Raw genomic sequence first — 25,847 nt, 5'->3', positions numbered from 1 at the left:
GAACAGTTAAACTGTTTAGCAGATGACTCTGAGCCTGATGTGGCCGTAAGTCACAATTGTAACAAGGAATTTTGTTGTGAAGAAAACTGCCTTGTTTTTCCCCAGATTAGTTTGTGAGGTTTTTTTTTTTTTCAGCTGACTGGATCTGAGTTGTTCAAAGGAGTTGGATATGAATAACTTGATATCTGTTTTTAATGTTAAAGAAGTTGTGCATATCTGCAGAGGTTAATGAGAGAACTAGAGTACACAGAAGGTGAAGCACATAGAGAATGGCCGTTGAATTCAGCGTGTTTATCTTCATCTAAGCAAAGATGAAAATGCCCTTGTCTTTATATATGAGGTAATTAAAAACTTGTTAGTTGTGTCAATATATATTTAGCGATGTAGCAAAGAATAATTGTGTGACTAACGCATGTACAGCTTGATCAACGTGTTAATTTTAACTACTTTCTCTCTCTGGTAATGGAAGCTGTTTGCTCAAGAACAAAACATATTATTTTGATGTTAGTTTGATTTGACTGTGAGAAGTCAGATTGTGTCTGGATACAGTGTTGTATGCTACCAAAAAAATCCCTTAACGCTTTAGTTGGTTGCTGTTTGAATGAATATCTTTGCTCTTTTACAATAGATACGTATTCTTTGTATCGAAACTTGTATGGTGAAAGAATGTCCTTATGGGCTGATGTATAATCCCCCAAAGTTAAGAAGTATGCCAAATAAGTAATGCAATCAGACTCACTGTTGTGTTTGTTTCTAGCCCTCAGGTAAAACTTCTTTCAGTCTGAAGCACAAGATGAGCAATGTGCTGCTGAGCTCCTCCTTTCAGACTTGTCTGGTAAGCAGCTTACACGTGTGCAAAGAATAGATTTGATATGGACTGTTTACATCTGGTTTTAAGAGGTCAGTGTAGAGGGATGAAATTGCAGTACAAAGAGTTGGTGAGATAGAGTACACGATCACCAAAATGAGGAAAAACGTGGCTTTAAGGTTTTGAATGTTACAACCACATTTTGTGCTTACTGTTCTAATCAGTATAAAAGTCTGAATGAATCGGTGATTCACTCAGTGCATTCTTCCTGTTTCAGGTTATCTTCTTGATGCTTAAACAATCTTTTTGATAAAATTATTTTTGATTCTGTTCACCAATGTACTTCAGAAGACCTTATAGGTTAGGACTGTGATGTTTCATAATGTCATGTTTAAAATGTTCAGTAGACTAGATAAGGATCAGTATTCTTTATCAACAGCTACAGAAATGGAACATTTCTAGATAACATTGCTTTAAATTAGGATGGGTACTGTGTATGCCATTTCCAAAACGTAATGTTTCCCTACGTATGGTAAACTCTTTCCAAAAAACGACTTTGTTTCTTTGACTTGTATGCTGAACTTTTTGTGTCCAGAATAACTGACATTTCATTTCTCTGTTGGCTGGATTAATTATTTTCAAAATGGACCATGCTTCTGATTTGCACAACATCAGTCAGTTCTTGCCAGATTAATTTTCTGTTTGTCGATGGTCCATTAACTACAATATAAAGCTTCTGTCCCCCAGGCAAAAATGCAAGCAGCGTATATCCTCTTGTTTTTTTTTTTTTTTGGTGTTGGAACAAGCAAATAGACAGTAAGTACAACTACCATCAGGTTGAATCCAGGCGGTTCTCCAGTTTCTCTAAATAATCAACAGACGGAAAGTGCTTAACTTGCTTCAGCTGGCATTCTTAATGCTCAAATTTAAAACCAGTAGCAACAACCGTGTCCTATATTGTGCTGAACAAAACGTCATCGCTGTCATACTGCAGGCCCCTTGCCTGCAAGGAAAGTCTTAATTCCTAAAATTCAAGTAAGCTCAGGTGAAACAATCTACTAACTTGTTAAGGCACCTCTTGCAAAATAACTGAAACTTGTTAGAGCTTAAGTCTCATTATTGTTGAGATATTGGTCTTTTAAATCATTTATAATTTTTTTTGCAATTCCAAATTTTCACTTTCAGTGGCAGTGTCCTCCAGCTTTTGCCTGCTCATTAGCCAACACACAGCATGGGCTGCATTGATCTATTCAGCTATTGGAATAAATTTCTGAGTGGGCAAGCGAAATGACCTCTCTGTGTTTTCAAACCTACTTTTTTACTACTCGCAGTCCATTTTACTAACGTTTGCATCTGTTATGATAAGGCATGACAATGCCTAGCACTGGAGAGCTAAGCTCAGCAGCAGCAGGAATTTTAAAGATCTGCAACGTATCTTTGTTAAGAGAGGTCAACGCTGCTTTGTTCTATACTTTGGTGCCATTTATTTTATTTGTTATTTATTTGCTGCTGTGAATAAAACTGATTGAAACAGCATGGAACTGCACTCTTCTAGCCCAAGCAAAGGTAGTAATTTCCTGGAAATATTTCTGCTTCATAACCTACCTGGTGAGATGAAAACACAGGCAATGTGTAGCAGGCAACGTCATGTCAGTGAAAACGTGGATTGTAATATATTTTTTCCCCAAAACTAAAAACGTGATCATTTCTTTGAGGAAAAATATTCTAGTATTTTAGAACACCATCATAGCAATATGGTAGTACCAACCAGTGGAGGAGATGACACAAAGTAGCTTGCACTGTTTAAAAGAATTGTCAGAAATTTGCTCCACTGCTTAAAAGCAATGGCTTTATTGGGTTTGCTTTTCTGGATGAACTACACTTGAAATTCTAGGGGAGGCACTACAGAAATGTCACGTAATTTTTTTATTGGTCACACGTGCAGAATGTAAAAGCAGTGAAGTTGAAATAAAAATTCTCTGGCATGTTCATAGAAATGTGATGTCCTTCAGGGGTGTTAGGTGGTGAAATCAATTTGTGGATCATACAACCAGATGGTGTCACGAGCATGGGCAGTGTCCACAGGCACTCTGCGTTGGTCTGTCCAGATCATAAACAAAATAAAATGTTCATTCTCCTCAGAGGGTCTGTGTCACACTTTGCAGTCTGTCTGTTGGCTTCTCAGTCTCCTGTTCCAGGCTACATCCCATTTCATGGCCATCAGTATGGCCCATTTCTCCCATTACATCACTGAAGAGAAAAGCACTTGATAGCCTTGTGGCTTTTACTCTTTAAACTTCTACAACCTTACTGTTGTATTTAATTATTACTTAAACTAAAACCACTTTGATCAAGGATGGGAGAAATTAAAAAACAAAACAAAAAAAAAAAAAAAAGAGGAGGTCTTAAGTCATGAGGCAAAGACGTGGAAATCCTAGGAGTAGTTTTAAAGTGTTTGTAGACATTGACTCCAGATACATTAAAAATGGGAAACAAATGGAACTGTCAAGGCAGAAAGTAGTTTGAAGAATGTGAAATGAAGATATTGGTCCATAATACAAAGGTGCATATAGATATGATACGTAAAAGCTCTTGCTAGTATTGCATTCGCTGCAGTTCTTCACTGTGTTTCTATAGGAAAAAAACTGCTCAATTCAGTAGTATGTTAGCAGAAAGCACTGCTGAGGCTAAGCTTCTAGATCTTGTAAAACGATTGCTGCTTCTTAACTTGCTGCATATGTGCTTGTAAATGCCTGAGCTAGATCTATGTGAGTTCATATGTGAGGAAAATAAAACTGTGGTCCCGTGTGCTTCAAGTACGTTATATGAGACTGACGGAGGCAATTGCACATGTGGTGTGATGTTCCAGGTGTCCCAAATATACACAGTATTCCAACCGGGTTTTTGGATGAGTGAAAATACTTAAAAAATGGCTACAGGTTTCACACTTCTTTAGGACACTGCTTTAAGGTAGAAAGGGATAAGATAGGGCATGGCTATTTTGATATAGTTTTCTCCTGTTCATAGTATAGATTTTGGATGATTATACAGTTAGTGGAAAGCATGCAGACAGTCCAGTGCCCTGATCTTTTCTTCTGATGGTGTGATGTGCTGGCTTTCTTAATATTTGCTGCTATTAAAAGCGCCATCTGAAAAGACTTGAAAGCGCCTACGAGAACTGAGTGTGCCTCGCGAGTCTAATACGAACAGTACTTTTTTAGTAGAAAGAATTTTAAGACAGAATTTGTGAGTGGAACTAGAAAATGATTTGCTATTTTGCATCTTTAAACTCCTAGGTTAATGGTGCTGAAAAAAAAACACCAGAGTTAGCAATACAGTTTAGCCATAATATTCCAAGTTATTAGTTCTCTGTTAATAAAGCAGTGATTAGTCAAACTGAATTTTTATTTTGTTGTCCCATGAGGAAATAGGTGACGATTATTTTTGTGTAATACGGAGGTTTTAATAATACTTATTATATTATTACTTAAATTTATTTCATATTTACAATACTTATATTTTACTTACGTTGATAATATTTATAATTAATGGTCAAAAAATCCCATTTTTGTCAGTGTCTGTGTGTCCGCGTGCATTTTATACATATATGTAAAAATGTGTGTGTACTATTCCTTTTCACTTGTGATTTTTATCTATAGAAAACATAAAATTGGCGAAGGTTTAAGGTCTAAATGCTCTTCTACTTTCCTAAGGCATTAATATTTATTTTTAATTGCTAATTTAGAATTCTTGCTTTGTAGAAATATCACTTGAATTTCATTCATCTGTTTGTTTTTCTGCATTAGCTTCTAGGCGAATAACTCTTTGGGATTAGGAGTTTTAACTCATACAGGCTCCTAGGAGAGGATTTCTAACCTTAGAAACAGTTGATTTTGTTCCAATTCTCTTTTCAACCTCAATGCATTAATTCTGCTTCACTTCTATCCCCTACGAACCACCCAAGCACAATTCTGAGATACCTGTTACTTGCTATTTTGTTGTTGCTTGATGAGTTGGTAGCTTGAGAATGTATGAATGTTAACCTATTTCATAAACATTCATGTTGTGAAAATTGGGTAGAGCAATTTTAGAATACTGGAGGACATAATGTATGTAATCACTTGCTAAGGAATAAGTTCTTTTAATATTTTCAGTCTGATTGTGTATCCAGGTGAGTAGAAGAAATACGTTCACAGTTGGTAATTAAAGCTAAATTGTACAGGCAAGACAGACCTTTTGGTCAAGAGAGAAAAAATGGGTAAGATGATAAAGGCATAAATGTGGGGAAGTTCAGCATTGATACAGGTTAGAGAGATCACGCTAAAATAACTTGATTTAGTGTAGCAGAGTTGTTTTTTCTTGAGCTGTCTGTAGGTTTCCTTCCCAGAGGATGTGGTGTGAGTGGATGGGGCTGTCTGGAGCAGTGGTAGGGATGTGCCAGGCTGAGGCTGTGTGTTTCACTGTGGCTTGGACTGTGTCCTGCTATTCCTGCTGGCAGTTTGCAGCTGATCTTGCAGAGCAATTTGTTTGCAGCACCTGATGGTTGCTAAGTCTGTGTAGCTAACTTAAGCAATCTTTTGGGGTTTGCTGAGCAGCTGCAAGCTTGGAAGGTCTTTTTTTCTCTATCCCAAAGACTATATTTAAATGTTTCTGATAGGTGATATCACCACAGTTGTTATTCATATATTTACTTAAATTTTGAGTGTAAGAGAAAAAACTGTGGTTCTGATTCAACGTAGATCTTGAAAACACTAATTAATTTCTATTTGAATGGAACCTCAGGTTGGCTGCCAGTGTTTTCAGGAGGACAGCCGCTGCCCCCAGTTAAAGTAGTGCAGAAGACTTGTGTGGTAAAGGATACCGAAGAGATGAACGGCACACTGGAGTCCTGAAATTGTGCCAAAAATGGAACCTAAGAGACCCTAAGAATACTAATACTGGATAACATCAGTGAGCTGTTTCATAGCTAGTCCTGACTTATTTGCATTACTGACCTTAGACCATAAAACTATAATATGCTAATCAAAATGTCCTGTTAAAAGTTAGGAGGGAAAAATCAGTACGGAAGAACATTATTAAATTGTGTAGCAAAAACTGAATCACCTGAGGGAATGGAGCAATGAAGAAGGGGAAAAATTCCATACTAAGAAATGCGAGATGATAATCCCAGTTCTGAATACAGAAGAGTGGATGTCAGTGACTCAATAGCTGGAGATGGCTGAGGAAGATGGTGTGAGTGCAGTGTGTTTAGGAGTTGGGGTGAGCAAAGAAGTTGTAGATGGAATGTGATGTGCAAGTTCAGATCTGTTTCCCAAGAAGAGGAATATGAACTGGAATGAGTACAAGGCAAACCAAAAAGAGCACAGAAATAGTTGCCTTGTGATTGCAGTGGTAATTAATGATACCTTTTCAAACCCCAGGGATATTCTGCATCCCTGTGTCTTCATCAGTAAGCAATAAAGTTTATGTAGCCAATATGTTTATGTAGTACTTAAATGGTTTGCTTTCAATATTTATTAAAACACTTCAGGTTTTCTGTATATATTTTTTCCTGCAGGTGTAACATTACTATAAGAAATTACAATTTGAATGAATATTTATAATACAATAATGCCTTCAGTGTTGCAACACATACTAGTCATGCTAATAGTTACAGTTTCTATGTGTATTTTACTAATGTGCAATGTTGTTATGCTTTGACTTGCATTAAATAATTTAAGATAAATGGAACTGTTTATTCTTTTAATTGAGAGTAGTTGTCCTCTTTTGTAATTCCAGAAATCATTTTTACAAGTTTGTGCTAGGATCCAAGGTCCAGTAGATTAAATTGTTCATACTGGGTCACCCCTGGCTGCCCTCCAGCCCGTTACATATGTTTCCAGTCTCCTTGTAGGAGATTTGATTCTGTTGTCTGTAGTCTCAAGGACTTAAGTGTACAGGGCACTTAGACATGCAGCTTTTGCGTGGTGGCATAGCTAATGTACACATGCAGAAATAAAAGAGCAGTGTAGAGACAGTCCTTGTGACAAAAAAAAAAAACAACAAAAGAACCTGTGAAGAGTTCAAGAGGAGTGTTGCTTTTTATTTTATCTTTAGTGATGCTTTTCCATAGCCAGTAGCAGAGTGTGGAAGACATGAGCTATGTGAACAAGTTAGTGGCTGGGCTTTCTGTATCTTGGTGCTGTGTGTTTCTAAGGTATTAGAATTGTTAGTTTCTGCAATACCATCACTGCACTGCATCTTTCTTTCATTTTTTCTTTCTGTTGTCATGTTTGATACCCGTATCTAAGACTAAGCTGTGCGGTTCCAGAAGGGCTGACATTCTGAATTCTCTGCAAGGCTGTGCATCTCTGATGCTCTGAAATGATTAAGAATTAAGTTTCTTGCGAAGTTGGGAGGGAAAAATGAGTGATGCAAACAAAAAATAGTACTAATGGCAAGTAATTAAAACCCCGAAACCTCTTGGTTTAACTGTCATCTGCAGTAAGGCTCAATGTATCTGGAACAATTGTGTTTATCACCTTAGGTGAATCACATGTGAACCGTTTTGGACGTGAGAGGGATAATTTCCCAGTTGCCACACTGCTTGCAAATGAGGAGTTGACTGCATTGCTATACAGAGTAGGCAGTGTGATGCTTGTGGAAATGAAAGCCCTGTGCTCAGATTGTTAAACTATAAGTGATTAGAAAAATATTCCCAGGCTTGCTCTAATGCCTTACATTTTCATGCAATTCATCTTGATGCTGAAACTGTAAATGTGTAAATCCTCAAAAATGAATGTGGCAATATGTAACATTCAAGGCTTTTCTTAGAAATTTGAAGTTGAAGATAATACCAAAATAAATATACTTCAAGTAAATACCTGTCTCTATACTCAGTCAGATGTAAATTATTAGAGAAGAAAAAATGCAGCAGCTGAATTTAATAACAGTGTAGGATTTATGACTAGGAAGCAAGTGTTGATCACAAGTCAAGAAAGACAATATTTTGCCATGTTTAGAAGGCCATCAAAATATTTGGCTTCACAGCATTCAGGGTGACATTTGCGTCAGAAACGTGCAGATGAGTAGCAAGTCTGGAATATTTTTTTCTGTTCTGTCCTCATAAGATAGTGTGTGGATGATAAAGGAGAACACTTGAATCAGTGTGGGAGCCCAGTTGCCTGTCTACATGTTACCTCATTACTCTGTGACTCCTTGTAGCCACAGTGAGTGATGACTCGAAATGCCCACAAGTAATATCACAGGTGGGAGCAAATTTGCCATCAATATAATCTTACAATAGCAGAGATGATAGTTTTCCTCTCTATAAACATAACTGTCCCCATTTGGTACGTGCTGTGATGAAGAGGAGTGGGTAATGGGCATTTACTACCTTAGACTTTCACTGCCAGCCTCAGAGTACAGTGGGAATGACTGATGACTTCAGATGCCATTAGCTCTGCATGAAGTAGCAAGCTAATGCAAGGTAAATAGGAGATTGGAGTTTGATCCAGAAATGGACCATGAGACATAAGGCAGTACTTAAGAATGCCTTACACTGGATCTGCAGAAGATGGTGTGCAACTGAATTTGGACACAGAACACCAGAGCCCCAAATACACCTTCCTGATGTTCAGTTTAGTTTTCCTAATAACCCAGAAATATTCTTGTGTAAACAACAAAACATTTATATGGAGGTGCAGTTTCTCAGAGAAGCCAAGTATTTCTTCTCTCACTCAAGGTCGTTTTCCAGTGTTCTTGGCATTTCAGGGTTCTTGTAGTCAGTTATCATGTATTATTTCTAAACATAATCTTTAAGATAGGTGTTGAGAAAAGCCTGCTGCTCCTTACTTTATGTATTATTATTTTATCAAGGATTTCTTTTCTGCAGTTTACTGCAGAAGTTAATAGAGAAGGGAAGAGAAGTTCAAAATGAATTAACTGCAAGTGTTCATCAGGAGCAGAATAACGAGGACTAAATCTGCAGGTGTAGTGCCAGCTGTTTTCTGCTCTGCTGTTATTTAACAACTATTATATGCTGTTGGTCTCTGATGTCCTCAAAGCAACAGAAAAAATGAAAAAAAAAAAATACAAAACCCATGTCTGTTACGATGATCTTAGTGGCTAGCCTATACTTGTTGGAAGCACTGTGTTCTGGGCATCTCCAATTTTATGAAAACAAAACTTGACAAAAAGGAGAGAAATCTAGCTTTCTATCTGGTTTGCATTTTCTTACTGCTGTGCAGTAGTTCAAATGATTGATTGATGCGTAACACCACTTACAAGCTCCAGCCAACTCACTTGCTGTTGCCTCCTTTATTTGATTGGTGAAGTAGTTAAGTGATGGCTGCCTTGGGGTTAATACTTGCAGCTTCAGAGGAGGATAATAAAAACTTGTTCTCATGCTGCGTATGCAGATGAACAAAATCGAGTGTCTTTTCCCACATTGTGTTACGTTTCCTTTCACTGTCCCAGTTTTTGGAGTTTATCGAGCTATTCCGCTCTGCACAAAATAAATAAATCCTACCTCAGTGTGTAGCAGTGAACAAAATAAAACTGAGAACCTGAAAAAGTACGAGGTTTCTGCGAGTGTGAGATATTAGTGGACATTTCCTTCTGTAATGTCTTTAAAAAGCTGCACATGCCTCAGGTGGTATTTATCTGCCACCTGTTCACTGCACTGGTGCAGGGCCATTCATACTACAAGGCTTTTTATTGTGGTGGTGTAATTGATATTACACCATAGCATTCAAGCTGGTGCAGAATTGCTATTTAATTATTGCGTACTGGTTAATTTAACCATATTAAGGAGAATATGACTTAAGTTATGAATAAGCCAGCGTTTAATAAAACAAATATTTCCCTCTGTAGTATTCAGGAATAAGCAAGCACTAAAACTCAAGTTAGAACCTTGAGGAAATGAACAACTCTACACATATGGGGTGATGTGCTCCATGCCCGATTTTGCAGAATTTATTCATGTAACATTCTTAGGAAGAAAATAAGTTCATCTCAACAAGGAAGATTAGGTGGGTCATGGGATATTCAGGGGGTGTTCCACATTGCTCATCTGTGAAGATAAATTTTGGAATCAGTCTTTCTGTACAAATTTGCATGGTTGTTTTGGAGTATCATTTTGTGGTTAGCTTTGGCTTTTGGAATTAGGTATTATTTGCTTGTCTAGATCTTGTTTGACAAGAGTTCGGGGATGATAAAACCTTGAGAAGGTTAGAGAGGGCAAGGGCTGCCAGAGTCTAAATGCCAACAAATTCATGCTAGTAATAGAGGGTAAGTTTATAGTAAAGAAAGTCAGGAATAGCTAGAATTAGCATTAAAGTTATTACTTCCATTTCAAACTTCAAAAAATAGTCATGTAGCAAACAATTTACTTGCTTTTTGTAACTATGTAATGTTGAGTCTTATAAAACCTTTTAATACTTATAAATCTTTTCTCCTTAAACTTCCCAGGCTGAACAACACTGGGAATTCCCCATTAAAAGCATTTTGAAAAAAAAAAATTAAATTCTGGAAGGAAAAAAAAAAGAAGAGAAACTTTGCAGCACATCACGTTTGAAGATTCATGCAAAAGCATTCTGAAATGGAATAGATGCCTGCCATTTCTTGTATTTAGAATTTGAGTATTATACAGCTACAGATGTAGAAATCATTTTTTCAACAAATAGAGTTGGTGTCAGTTGGGAAGAAAAATGTAACAAAAATAGACTCCATGCTTGTAGATTAAGAGACTCCTTTTAAATTATTCAGGTTGGCAAGATGATTCACATAATAACAGATGTTCTAAAGGTATATGAAGGAGAAAAGGAGAAGATGTATGAAAATGCGAGTTAAGGTACAAAAAAAGTCTGATAAATAGGAATGTTGAATATGGTCTCTGTACAGATTTGAAGCTTATTGTTTAACTTGTTTGTTATAAAAATATATTAAACTAATTGTTGATTTTGTTTTAGATGGTAGTATTTATCTTCAGCTATTAAAAAGTAGAATAGATTTCAGATAATGCTAGCAGAGAGAGACCGAGTAAGAAACCATCAAATACGAAGGTTGCTCCAAAAGTGACATCTGCTATTTAATTTCATAGAAACTACAATAGATACGAAGAAGACAATAACACTGCTTGATAGAGCAAATTCTCAGTTGCAAAGCAGTCTTTTTCAACAGTCACCACAATTTGCTATGTATTTTTGCTAGCCTCCACGCCATGCTTGTAAGAAACTGCAGGGCTGTCCACAACATGGCTTGTCTTTCTATGTTGCCACTGCTGAAAGGCGTCATCTCACTGTGCTCACATCCAGTGTTTGATCTCCATAAACATCCAACAACCATTCATTAAATGTCAATGAGTGCCATTTTTTCCACGTGGAGGAATTCATTGGCATACCTTTCCTTCCTGTGCGCTTCAATTTCAGGTGCTATTTAGTCAGACTGCATCTCTGCTTCTATCTGTGGCATGGGAACAAATTGTAGTACAATGTAGGTGGGAAGGTTTGACCACAACTGCTGTACGGATGACTTCAGCATCTGATGTTGTGGGCCATCAGAACAGAATAGGAGATCTTACTTTTGGAGCAGCCCTCATAAATTTTTATGCATTCTATTTAAAGGTGTGTATAAACATACATGCACATACACGTGTGTGTGTGTGTGTATGTATGTGTATATATATATGACAGTGCTCTCAGACATGCGGTCTGATTTTTGTTTGGTCCTGTGTGAAAACAGGAGTTGGACTCGGTGGTCTTTGTGGGTTCCTTTCAACTCGGGATATTCTGTCATTCAATATTCTGACCCTTATATTCTAGTGAGGCCCAATTTTACTTCAGGTAGGAGAATGGCTTTAATTTGAGGGAATCTGTGTGTGCTTGATTATCTGATTTAAAAAAAAAACTGTAACCAAGTGAACCATTGGCCAGACTTTGAGGAATTCCTGTACCTCTTTGGAATGCATCTCAACGTTACTGAAAAGAGGTAGCTGTTTAATAGATCTTGTTTTCTTTTTGCTGGAAACTAACAGAAAATGACATTTTTGTTGGTGAGGCTTCAAGACTCCCAACAGATATGACACCATAAATTCACATCCAGTCATATCAGATGTGTTACTGAAGTGCAAAATTCTTACCACAAAAGAGAAATCATGTTATTCACAGGACCTGTGGGATGTTACTGCGTTGGTTTACTGAACGCGAAGACTGCTGATGACTAAAATATGGAAAACCTAAGTCAGGTCTGATGGAATGGACATAAGGCTTCTCCCTCGAAATAGCCTACTGCTCTATCCACAGGTATTTCAGAATCTGCTCTGGTGGCAGCTGAGTATCAGAGGATGAGAAGGGAATGTTAAATACTCTAAAGTTTGTGTCAGAAAAAGCATAATTTCCTGTATCCAAGCAAGGAGAAGGAATGCTTGGCAAAGTCTCTTAAAGAACTACCTTGTATTTGTGGAAAACCTTTTACTGAAGCTACACTTCTGAAATGATAAAATGCTGTAAAGAACGAGAATTCAAAAGACATGAATTAATTTTTTTTCTTGCAAACATATGGCATGCAAATAGAAACGCTGACAGGCCAAGGTATCAATGCCACTGACTGTTCAGGAGCATCCCCGTAGGGACAAACATTGCAATTCCACATCCTGAAAGAATTATTCTCACTCTTCTGTTGGAGTGAGGTGTATGACAGATGGTAGAAATGGACAACATATTTATTTTTCAGCCTTGTATGTGCTGTATTAAAATCTACAAGTAGTACAAGAGCTAAGAAGACTACTGGTCTACCATGTTCTAGCTTAGGTACTTCTGGGCTCAATAGGCAGGGAGAGGAACATGATGATGACTGGAGAGAACTGGATACTGTATGGGAAGACAGTCCAAGCAGTAGAGTAGGAGAGTCCTGAGAGGGTCAGTGGATGTTACTTGCAGAGATAGCAGCCAAACCTCAGAACTGAAGAAATGAGGTCTTTCCTGTAGATCCACAGATGTGACTTTTTGGTCTTTGTTAACTTCAGGCAGTCTAAGAGTTGCTGAACTAAAAAGAACAAGAACTTAGCCTCACAGAGAGTACAAGGACCTTTTTTTCCAAACCATTTTATGTTTTCCACTGAGGAAAAATGATTTTTTTCTACTTGAAGTTAGACTGTGCTTGCTGGATAATTTTATGCTCTATAAAAACCTTGCTGTAGTCGCTGAAAGCAAGGCTTGCTTCAAAGAAGCAGCTGCGCAGGGGAGAAGCCTCCCTACATTAAATGCACGACTGTCTAAGGGTCAGCTTTGAGCTTTGCCTGTTGTTTTCAATTAATAGCTTTGAAATCAAGAGGTTTTAGTTTTCTTATTATTGCGGAGCTATTCTGGTTTCACTTAACATTCTTGACTCTTAGAAACTATGGAATTGTGGCTACGGATCTATGTGCATATCTTTAGAGTAAACTTAATATTTCAATACAGATGCTTTTTCAGTTAATTTCTGAGCAAAGATTCATAGTTTGACAGAAGAAATGAAGACCTTGGAGTCTGTATTACTTCGTAGGTAAATAAGATGATCAAATTCCTCAAAAGTGTCCAAAATTTATTTCTCCTCAAGTATGTTCAGATAAATGATTCTGTTGCTGCTAATCATTAGCAGGCAGATGGTAGGTGATCAAAATTTAATTATCAAATGCCACTTCTTTTGGGAGGTGAAAAGATAACCATCTGTTTCGGATATTGTACCTAAGAGAGCCTGGAATTGGGGTTAGTTGATTACCAAATACATTTAAGAATACTCTCTTAATTCATTTACATATTTCTTTTAATGTATGCTACTTGATTTCTGCTGGACCTTACTGTAAGGGTGGCCATTTGGTAATGTTTTTGAGTTTTTCACATTAAACTGAATTGAGTATGTTCTCACACTTGTGCGTAGGTTTAGGGCTTCATATTAAATAATAGCTAAATAATTGTCTTGGAGATTAAACCAGCGTGCTGTTTGTTTTTTTTAATACCAAAACTCAGTTGTGTTATAATACTTAGAATACTCAAGAGCATAAAAAAGGGCTCTGATGCTTCCTGTAAAATACCTGAAATCTACTTTATCTTACTCTAAAAAGAATTGCCAATTTCTGGATCAAATAAATGTTTCTGGCAAAATCTCCATGTTCTTTTTCATTTTGATCAATGTTCCTTTGATATGATTTGTAACCCTTGGGCCTGAGTAGAATGAGCAGGTGATGTAAGTAAGGTTTGCGTAGTCAGTTTGCTCAGCCAGTCTGTCTGAAGTTAAGGGATTGGCTGCGACTATTAATATTTGCATTTGTGATTTTCCTCTTTCTGATGTTCATGTTGGGCTTTGCTGCTGATTGTTGCCTTAGGCAGTGCCCGGGGAAATGGTACTGCAATGAGATGCAGCAAACATCTGCCAGACTGGTTACACCTTTCTTCTTCATGCTATGATTGTCTTGGCATGCGGCGCATGTATAACAACAAAGTACATTTTATCTTATATGCAACAATTAAAATCTAAAGGCAGTGTATTTTCATTAAGGAAAATGTAAAGTTTATTAATCTCTACACTACAGTTTGAAGGATTGCAAGCTGCATCTTTATTGTATCAGATCAGGAAGACAAAAATTGTCCTAAGCTGTCACCCCTCTAATGTTAAAACCAGGCATCTTCAACATACAAGTCCTCAAAGTCAACCTTTAAACATGGTTACTGATACCCTGTTTAAAATATTTTTTTGTTAAGATACTGTTTGCAACCGTCCACAATGTTAACGTATGACACATCCACAGTCTTTGAATATACTCTTGCTTTTCAACCGAAGAGATTTCTTATTGCACTATTTTTTGTATTATCATGCAAAAATAAAAACAGGACAAGCAGAAAAAAACCCTAGTTATTTTGTTCTGAGCTTCGCACGTTTTCTTATCTAAATTTACTAATAGGCCAACTAATTTTTAGAGGAAAACTGAGCTTCAGGTGAATTATTATGATGAAGAGCTTTACAGTGCTTTAAGGCTTTAACGTGCGGTAAGATGCAGTAGAAAGTTTGGGCAGTACTCAAATTCTGGAACTTGAAAAACTCATTGATGTATTAGTGTTTGCAAAGAGTACAAAGTGCATGGTACATATTAAGAATGTTGTTCTTCTGCCTGAATAGTACAAACGTGGGCCACTTCTGCGTAGGTATCAGAAAATGAAAAATTGCATTATATTTGAATCTGACGTACGTAATCATTTTTTGTGAACAATGCTAATTGACTAATTAATCTAGGTTAGATCCAATCATTTCTTTCATCAGTTCTAGCCAAGTTATGATAAAGCTCAAACATCTTACTTATGTCTTTTTGAATTACTGATTTTTTTATTATTATTACTATTATTTTTTTTTACTCAGAGTTGGAAACAGAAACATGAAAGCATTGTGAAGTATTGGAGTAGCCTGCCTTGGTGAATGAAGTAAGGACTCGAAAAGAAAAACCGAATGCTGCCTATAAATACAGGTATCACTAGGTGTCACTCTGGGAAGTTGTTACAAACTATTGTGACAAGTAGAGTTGTTTGTTTTTTTTTAAAAGATAATTTTATATTTACTGGAATAGTAGTTAAATGAACTGGAAATTTCATAGGGAATAAGTTTTTTGAAAAGGAGAAAGGGTGGGGGGTGACAACTGTTGCCTATTTGCTGAGATTACTTTACGTCTTTCTAATCATAGAAATAAGTGCTGAAATATATTTGCTAGACAAAAATTGCAACTGCTAAGGTAAATCATTCTTCATTTCAAAACGTAAAAGTTAATTTCAGGCAGAATTCTGCTGCTTCTAATAAAAATATTCAGTTCCTTTGAATCTACCACTACCGATAACCACTGATAGCATTGAGACATTTTCCCAGCTCCTAGAGTCTAGCAGATTGTATAGGGCCTTCAAATGAGTATTTATTCTTTATTCTTACATTTCATGCATCAATATGAGAAGTAATATCTTAGATTGCACAGCACAGATGGTATTGAGTTGTCTTTCACGTTCTGTGCCTTAGGGATACTTTTAAATTTGGCTTTCTAAATGAGGAATGAATTCAAACTAGGCTGAAGCTACCTATGAAGCATCTAATGGTGTGAATATTATATACTTGAATCATTTACAACCTTACTTAATAAACTGTGTGTCCTTCATGACTGCGTAGGCTAGATTTAAGAGATAATGCTACCTACAGGAATTACTCAAATGAGAGACTTAACACAATTAGAATTATCCTAGAACTAAAGCACTCTGGGACTAATACCCCAGACACAGTTAATGTGATCATAAATTAAAATAAACTACCTCTTCAGATGTAGCAAGCCAGGCAACAGTTAATGTTAGTGGAAATGTATATTCCAGAGATGAAATAACTCTTATCCTTGTGTATAGTCAGAATCTATCATGATTGAAAGAAATGAATGGATGTCACTTCTAAAACTTATTTGTGGTAATTACAAAGGGAAGAGGGGTACAAGAAGGAAAAGTAAATAACGACTTTTTCTTTTATTGCTGCTGTCCACTTGCAGCTAAAAAAATAAAACACGAGGGATTTTGCAACAGAATGCAATCAATACAGAAAATAAAACCCATTAAAATGTTTTCAATCTCGTTTTTAAAAAGTAACGATGAGCCTTCCAGTCCATGTAATGCAGTTTGCCCAGTGTAATCATAAACTGAAATCTGCTTCCTCTGGCCGCTCTAGCTGATAACTGTCTTTTTTTTCTTTATTCCTTTTTCTCCAAACACGAACACTGGTCTGGGATCCAAACGGTTGAGTCTGAAATAAGTTATTCCATGTAAAACTGCATTATAAAAATATTTTCTTGTCGTGTTCCTTGTGCGTTGTTTAATTTATGCTTACTTAGCATGCATTATCAGGCCAGGCTTGGCTGCACCAGGCACTGGTACATGAACAGCAGTTGCTGCTGCAAACTTAAATTTCTGTTCCTGGTCCTGCTAGAGGTGATGTACCCCAGGTGCATGCTTCTCTACCTTATTTTCTATGTTTTTTTTTATCCTTCTGGGGTACAGTTCTATTTTATTCTATTTTCTCTTATGGTTCCGATGCCTGCTAATTTCTAAAACTTCTTTCTAGAGCTAGTGTGATCTACTTGCAAAAACCTTATTTTTTTCCTTAAGCATTTCTGATGTATAGGTTGGTACATTTGCTACAAGATCCACTGTGTGATTGGGTTGATGTGCACTTTTACAGGCCAAGGGAACCGTAGCACAGTCAGTGTGAGATCTCTCTTGTACTGGTAGCATTTTGATGAAATATAGGTGCAATCAATAGTTCCTTCTTATGGGAAACAATCAAGGATGAAGTTCCAGAGTCAAATGTGAGATTGCAATATGTGTATACAGTTCCAGCTGCTGGTAGTGCCGTGGCAGAAATTCTGCTTGATACATTGAGAGTGCTTTCTTTGAAATCTCACATCAAAATGGTGTTAACAGGAATGTTGTTTTAAATTGATCCTTTCTCATATTTCTTTAAGTATAGTCTCAAACCCAGTTTGATTACATCAGAAAAATATGAAATTATCCTTTCTCTGCTACACACATATATATATCTGTCCAAATTGGTCAAGTTACCTAAGTGTAGAATTTGCTCCTCAACAGTTAGAGCATGGGCATGTATTCCCCATGGTATTGTTCAGTCTCTTTTTGCTCCTGTGATGTTTCTGTTAGTCACAGCTACAATAAGAGCAGCAGACAACAGCATCTGTGTTGAGCTTCAAAAGACAGACTTTATGCAGTGACTTTCCTATTGCTATGAACCACTGTTTCAGGGCAATCCAACTGGGAACGTGGCCACTCCAGCACACACAATTTCTAACCTGACTTTGGAGTTGTCTTCTGTGTTCTTCAAGAGGAATTGCTGAGAGTTAAGCTCTCCCTGGCTACCTGTGTGATCTTCCAGGGCAACTCCACTGTCTTATGTGAAGAAAAGTAGAATAAATTTGACCTTTCAGGACTTGTACTTTGTTAACCAAATGGGTAAAACTAACCTTTATACTTACAAGTTTTGTTTCTAATCCTTTCTTAGAGGTACGTAGGATCCATGCTTATATCTTGATTCTGAAAGGTGTCCCTCACTTCAGTTCTTGTTCAAAACACTGAAGGTAAGAAGACTCATTCTGTGAGTACTGTGAAAAGCCAGATACCCAGGCAAAGAATTTCATCTCCATAACTTTTTCATTAGTTCTTAAAAATCAATTTCTAGAAAAAAAATCTTTAAAACTGTTTTTTTTTGAAAGGTGTTTTAAAAATGCTATTCACAATAAATAAAATATTAAGTCTTCTTTTATTATCTTTGTTAAAATATTTATAGCTAATCTTACTTTTAGTGAATTGCAATGAAAATTTAATCATCTTTGTGCAACTGAGGCAACCTTATTGATTAATACAGCAAGTTGGAAAGTTAGCATTTTACTGTAATATAATCAGCATCTTTAGAGTGATGCACTTAGCATCCAACGTATTTTATTAAATATTAAAGTGTGAATACAAATCTTGCTTAAATGACTGCAGATCAGTTAGAAGCAAACAGCAAGCCAACAATAAACCTCTTAGTTTCCAATTGCTTGTGAAGCAGACGTGAAACAATTTATCAGTTTTAATTCTTACAGCTCTGAGTGCTGCTATTTAGGTGTTTTTTGTTTTCCTGTGTTATCTCTGTGGATTATAGAGTATTTGATAGTAAAATAGTTATGATGATTGCTAAAACTAAGTCTAAATTGGATCTAAGTGTAAAGAAGCCTTCTTTGTGCAGTGCTGACTCAGCTGTTGGATCTGTCAGTAACTGCAGGTCTTTGGTCTCTGTAAAATTCTATGGTCTGAGGATTCAGTTAATTGAGATGGATCTGTGAATGCTGGGTTGGCATTTGTAAGGGACTGCTGTTCTGTAGCCAAGACGGGGATCAGCCACACAGTGCAATCTGGAGATCCCCCTGCTGAGCACACCTAACACGCTGTTCACTTTGACTTGCATTTGTCTCTCATTCCATGTGGAGGAAAAAAAAAAAAAGGAGGAGCAGTGAAAATACAGGAAAGAGAAATAAAGAACATGCAGTGCAAGCATTATGTTAGGAAAGCAGGCATCATGCTAGGTGTGAGGACCTCAGCCTGGAGACTGTTGATGAAGGGGCTGGAGGAAGACAGCAGTTCAGAGAAGTCAGCCTTGCTGCTTTGGTGATACTGGAGCATGCTAAACTTGTATAATGAATGAAAATGAATGGCTGTGTAGATGTGTTTTGTGCAAAAAAGGCTTAATTTACTCACTGCATTTATTAACTTAGATATATTTCCCTTTAGGAGTACAATTATGCATGTATAAAGCATTGTTTACAAATTAGAAGTTTTCTGTAGATACTCTCTGGAATTGTATCATTTTGACAGAGCAGTTAAAAAACATGCCTACCTAACTATAGGATTTAACCCGTTAACATCTGCAGCTCTGCTAATAAAAATGAACTTAGACAAGTAATTATTGACTTCTCAGAGATGATTCCTTACTTTATGATGATGTGCAGTAAATGTCTTACAAGTCCTCTATACTGTAGGAGATAATGTGCTGGAAGAATTACAGTACATAGCACAGTTGCTAGTGGGATCAGCAACAGTACTGTTTTACTATAGCATTTGCATTGTGTTTCATGCCTGCAGTAAATTATTTCTCTGTTGTAAATGGAGAAACGTCCCTGCTATGCGACCGTCTGCATGCACGTAACTGTTTCTAATTCTAGTTGGTAAAATGGCAGTTAATTGGTACTTGAAAGAAATCAAAGATAATCAATTTAATTTCGCAAGTCTTATTGGCATGTTAATTTAGCATTTACTGCACCTGAAAAAATAATAGCTTCTCATCTTATGAAAATGTTATGAGAAAATACTGTTTCGAACATGAGGAGAAAAACGTCTTAAGTCTCACCAAAGAGCAAGTCCTAGTACGTTTGTAATCTGAATAGAGTACGATTTACTGGGATAGGCACTGCGTGTTCTTAGCTATTTGTGATGAGCTTCAGACATGAATGAGAGCATTGCATATACATATAAATCCGTGAGAATGAAAGCTCTTTCTAATACTGGCCAAATAACACTTTCCTTTACTGTTGTTGGAAAATGTGGAGCTAAAATACTTTGAATTGCATGAAAATTATTAACTTCTACCGAACAAGAATTCCTGTCCTATTGCCTTCACAACAATAAACAAGAAAACCTCTAACAACTGTTAATTTGCACAGAACTTAGAATATTTGAAAATATATATATACCTCTGAAAAAATATGATGTATTTTTAACAGTTGTGTAGAAACAGACAAGCTATTTCAGCTTTGAAGTAACATGATGCACTGTATAATTGCATGAAAGCACTTGAGAGCACGAAGTCACTGATGGATGTTGCTGCACCCAGCTTATCTGAAAGCTTGTTGTAGATTCACAGTGCCTTGTATGCAGCGTGATGGGGCACAGGATTCTCCAGAGTAAATAAAAAATAATCTAGTGACATACAGTACTGTTAAGAGAGATTAAGGTCACAGTCCGTAAATTTGCATGTATTTCTTGAACTTGTCTTCCTTGTTGTTTTATTCATACCTCAGAAATAATCTCAGTTAAAACATTAATTCACATAAAATATCAGCACAGCTCAAAGTTGAATGCCTGCCTGTGCAGGACAATAGTCATTGTAAAGATCTCCAGGATGGCTGTTCAGAAGCTGCTTTTCTCAGCAGGGATGACTTTAAAGTTGTCAGATGTGCTTTGGGGAAGTGTCACCTCTTGTATTAAGAGATCACCATTAATAATTCTTGAGTTCTTAGATGCAGAAGTGAGTGTAGGCAAGGGAAGAAGAGGTCTGGTGTGTATCCCTCATCAGACTAGAGGCAGATTTGGGTGCAGGTATGGAATGACTGTAGCCCTTGGGATCAGTAGCCTGTGTTGTGCTCTTCCAGCCGTCGTCTTAGAGCATTATTTTTAAGAGAGAGTTTAGTGTAACTCATCGGTTATACTTGGTTTTGAAAAATTTATGAGCTATCTAATATGCAATCGAAGAAGAGTTTTGTAATTGCAACGTGCTGTGCTTAGTAAGACCACTCATAGGAGATAACCACCAAATAATCAACTTATTCCAAATATTTTTAATGTAACTGATATTATTATACTGAAGAAGAAGCTTCTGTGGAAGAAAAAAAGCTAGAGGAGCTTTTCTGTGACAGTAATGGAAAGTCTTTGCATCTGCTACAACTTGGTTTTGCCAACAGAGAATTCAGAAAGTCAGAGGTGTTGACATTCTCCTCAGAAACGCAGAATCTGTTCTACATGGCTTTGGTGAAAGGCTTGGACTTTGTGGCAGCTGCAACTTTTCTAGGAGTGAATTATGACTGCAGGATTATCTCTTCACTCTGAATAACAATTTAGCTCTCATTTTAATTACATGTTTATGTCCTCATTTGGAATGCATTGTGCTTAAAAATCAGAAATAAAGAAGAAATGTTCTGAATCTCTAGGTTGGGCCTAGAGGATGGATTCAACAATCCTTCGCAGCAAGATGCATATGCTAAAACATTTCATCTTGCATTGCCGTGGATGGTAGGTCTGCACAGAGTTGGATGAAGAGGGCAGTGATTTCTGAAAGCACTCTGAACTCACTGTAATTACCTGACTGTTAATTACATACTGTGGTTGGTGGTTGCTGCAGTACAGAGAGCGAGGAAAATGAAAACCACAAAATAAATGCTAAACATCTTTTTTAAAATACTTTTTTTTTACTGAGTGTTTGTAAATTGAGCACCTTCTTAATGAGATCTATAGTGATAAACTTGTAAATAAACACAAGCCCTATGCTGTAACTCTAATCAGGCTTAAGATGTTAGTGGTCAACCACAAGTGAACGTGTATTTAAAACAAACAAACATATTGAGAAGGTACTGTTTCTTCTTCCCCCGCCTTCCTTTACAAGCCAGTTGTTGTAGTACAGTGCATGCAGTGATGTGGCCATGTTATCAGCATGATTTCTTAGAGCTTTCTTTTATCTCAAACTACGGGAGCACATTTCCTTCTCCACTAATTCTCTACCTAGAACAATTTAAAAAATGAAAATCCCAGTACTTACGATAACTTAGCAAAATCTTTCTTTGAGTGATTTTGATATAACGTTAATTGAATGTAAAAGTAAAAAGATAATACGCAGTTATGTTGGCATATATAGTAGTGGTCTGACCTACTCAAGTTGGAATTTCCTGCAATCTCATTCAGAAGTCACTGGAACCACGCTGAACTCTGAGAGGCCACACGAGGAGATTTCAGTGGGTTGCTGATGAATCTTAGATTCAGAAATGCATTTTTTCATCTAAATATTTCTTCCATCACTATTTGAACTGAAGAAGCAAGGAGGTACGTGTGTAAGAATTGAGTCTGTCACAAGCCTTATTTCTGTATGTGAATCGCAGATTTCATCTCTGAAAATTTACCGTCTATACTTGTAAAGCTGAGCTATTAACTCTACTTATTATTAAGGTTAATCGTTGCAGCATGATTCTTTTTGTAAATTCTTTCTTCCCTCAGAATATTTCTTTCTTAGTGTCTGTCTTGCCCGTAACTTAGGAAATCACATCATATCAAGTTCATTAATACTAGCAGAAATACTCTGGTTGATTTGAGTGAAGTTTGGATCAGGGTTAAATGGTTAATTACGCATTCTTTCTTCTCCCTAGTTTTATTTCTCTTTACTGTTGCTTGGAACCCTTTCAAATTTAGTATATAGTTTGATTTCTACTGAATTCCTTTGTACTCTGTAAAATTACATGATTGGAGTAGCACTAAATAGCAATTTTCATGGATGCTCATAGTTTCAGAGTAAATTATTCTGATGGCACTTTTTAAGTCTTTAGAAGTTCCTTGACTGCAGCACAATGAATTTGTTTTCCATTTTATTCGTTTTTTGTAATTCTTTTGAAAAGTGAAATGTTCTCAGAAGAATTTGTGGTAGAAATATTAAGAAGCTATTCTGTCCCTTTTTGTATCTCTTTAGCTGCTTGATTCTCTAATTATTTTGCTACTTTTTGTGGACGATAAATAAGATTCAGAATGATGAAATCATCACTTGCTGCTTTTATATGTGTATCACCAATGTTATTCTCTATTGTTGCAAGCCTCCAAACTTTTCTTAACTTTTGTACAGAGTAGTAGGTGGATCATTACTTCAATTTAATTTCTTCAGAAGATCCTGTGTGTTCAACCTTTCCAAATATTCCCTCAGCATGTGCTGGAACCAAATACATGCAGTCAGTATTTGTAGTTCTGCTGTTGTTATTGCTGTTTTAGGTAACAACTTCTTCACTGCCTAATACATTACATCATTTTTCTGTCTACTTACATCTAAAAACTGATCTCATGAAACAGAGCAAGTTGTCTGATCTTTGACTTCTCAATTTCACATTTTATTTACTTTTTCTGAGGGCATTGGTCTGTGAGTGCCTCCTCTTCTGATCCACATGCAGTGTCTCCGAGTCAGTGATCCTGATCCTTAGCAGAATTCTTTTTAATCTCTTTTTTCTGCTCTTAACTCTTAAAGAAAAAAAGAAAAACAAAACCAAAACAAATAAAAAAAAAGCCCCCCTGTCCCCCCTCCAAAGACCCCAACAAAGAACTTATGTTTCCACAATTCTCCTGTGATACCTTATGTGATGTGTTATGTATTATTGTGAATGTGAATTCACGATCTTGTGCTCATCTACATTCATTCATTCATTGTTTATTTTGTGCCCCAGTCCTTGCATTCCTTAATTGTACAGAGTAGTTATGGATATCATTCCAGTTTCAAGACTCTCTTGTTTGATTTACAATCGAGGACACCACTGGTAACGAACAATTAAGTTTTTTTTCATTTTTTCCTTTTTACCTCAAATGTTCTCTCTGGAGTAGGCTTCTTTGAGGTTTCAAATATGAGTGTTTTCTCCCACTATTAAATAGGTTTTTTTTTTAATCATGCAGTTTCAAGTCTATTCTGATCATCTTAACAAAATAGTTATTAACAGATCTGTGGTATCATGTACTGTTTCTTTTTCTCTTTTTATGATGCTGATTATGTGGCTTTTTCCTACTTGATCATTTATACACATTTCTAATTCGAACGTGTAATAGAAAAATAAGTAGGAAATAACTCCTTCATCCACCAAAATTCACTACTGCTCATTATTCCTCTGAGTACTTCTAAATTGCTTTGTTCAATTTCCTTTGAAAATGAAATCCCCTTAATAAAATTACTGTGTATAAAAAAAGCAATGGAAGCGCGCATTGCTTTCAGGCATACGGAATGTTTAAGCTTTGCAAAGAGCATAAAGGTGATTTTGGTTTTCAAATGATGAGAGTTTAAGAAAACTGCTGTGATTTATTTTCTATATGGACTATTGCAGGAGGGAATTTGTACTTTGCGGTATAAAGAAATGCTTGAGGACTCCTCTTTAGAAAAAATGGCAAAGAGAGAAGGTTTTTCAACCTTCTGAGCCCCCTTCATTAAAATAGATCATTGTAACATTTATTCTGGGACTAATTTTATATCAAGGCAGCACTTTGCTTCAGTGATGCCAACTTGTGTAGCGTTAAAGACGATGTAAATGATTGAAATCAGTAAGGAGTGCATGCACGCATGCTCAAACCATTGGGACTCTGTCATCTGTACAGTTTCTCAACTGTCCTTGTCCTTTAGAATCACACTTCTGTTAGATTTGTATGTGCTGTTTTGTTTTGCCTCCTGCCTCCAGCTTCTCAGGAGAAAATTCAGCATGGGTGCAGCCAAACAAGAAAAGGTTACAGCAGATCAACTTGTATCTGCAAATGCTGGCACGTAGCTCAAGGCTGTGAATAGTGGAATGGATGTCGTGGAGGTGGCAGAGCAGGAAGAAAGAAATAAGGCAATCTGTGATGTGCACAAAGTACTTAAAGGGACCATGAAGATTTTCATGGAGAAATCATCTAATTTTTCATGACATAAAATACTACAGTGTGTAACTCCATGTTGCCCATCTTGGTCCAGTTTTCGTATAAACAGAAATAAAATCCATCTTTCCATAAGTGAAAATCTAGACCAAACTCACCTTTCTCCTGCTATTGGTAGGAAAAAGTTGGAAGGAATACCACCAGTCTTAGCTTCCACTCTGTTGTGGAAACAGAAGACTTACTTTAACGTATATAGAAGGATAATGTATTTTTTTTTTTTCTCTGAATCTAATGATGGGTGAATGAGCAGTGGCACAAAGGGCAGCTCCAGGTGTGCTTGTGATTTCCTGGACTTTAGCAGGACTGCTGCCAGCAGCCTTGAGGCTCTCATAATAAGAGACTTCTGTGCTGTCAGTATGGGCCATATTACAGTATTTTTGGATCATCTCACAGAAAAAGAGTCACCATTAATTCTAGCTGTAAAGATTTCTCTAGCTAACTCCTCTTCAAGGGATTGAAAAAAACTTCTGAATAGACAGCGTGAAATTGGTTTCTTTTAACTTGATGTGTAGGAATACTATTTCAAGGGGTTGTGGACTTGTACCTTACAATCTCAACTTCTAGATTTTAAGTAATTGTGAGTACTGGAGTAGAGTTTGAAGATAAATTTCTCTATAATATGAAAAATGGAGAATTGGCCCTGAAATGATGCACTGAGTCGAAAGGAGGAAGAAAGACGCTTTAATGAAAAGCTTTAAAGAAGCTTTAGTGCAGGAGGAAGGCTTGAGGGATCGTATTGTTGTTGATTATATTGCTAATCAGACTTCAGAAATGAAATCTTTCAAATGGCAATCAAGTTTTGTAACCTTAAGAGACATCGTATTAAAGTTGATTAATGTTGTTTTAGACTGAAAATAAGAGTGCAAAAGAAAACTAGAGTTATCTGAGACTTGGAACTGATAGCCTCTGGATAGTCATAGGAAATACCTCTCATAGTCTCATAGACTGTGAGAGAAGCCATGATGTACAATGAAAGGAGTTATGGTTTTTAAAGCTTTAACTTTACAAGATGAATTAAAGGGAAGTCTGACTAGCAGCTTTGCTGT

The 25,847-nt window shown here is 36.6% G+C and overlaps 1 long non-coding RNA gene across 1 annotated transcript; it reads left to right on the top strand.

Moving 5' to 3' along the window:
* The first annotated feature begins 755 nt into the window (after positions 1-755).
* LOC109368457 lies at positions 756-17,927 on the top strand. Its single transcript, XR_004160400.1, has 3 exons — positions 756-835; positions 15,179-15,284; positions 17,852-17,927. It is a non-coding gene; the product is annotated as an uncharacterized LOC109368457 (long non-coding RNA).
* The last annotated feature ends 7,920 nt before the right edge of the window (positions 17,928-25,847 follow it).

This window comes from Meleagris gallopavo, chromosome 7, assembly GCF_000146605.3.
Source record: "Meleagris gallopavo isolate NT-WF06-2002-E0010 breed Aviagen turkey brand Nicholas breeding stock chromosome 7, Turkey_5.1, whole genome shotgun sequence".
Taxonomy (NCBI): domain Eukaryota; kingdom Metazoa; phylum Chordata; class Aves; order Galliformes; family Phasianidae; genus Meleagris; species Meleagris gallopavo.
The sequence above is the reverse complement of the archived record's forward strand: the minus strand, read 5'-3'. Positions and strand labels throughout refer to the sequence as shown.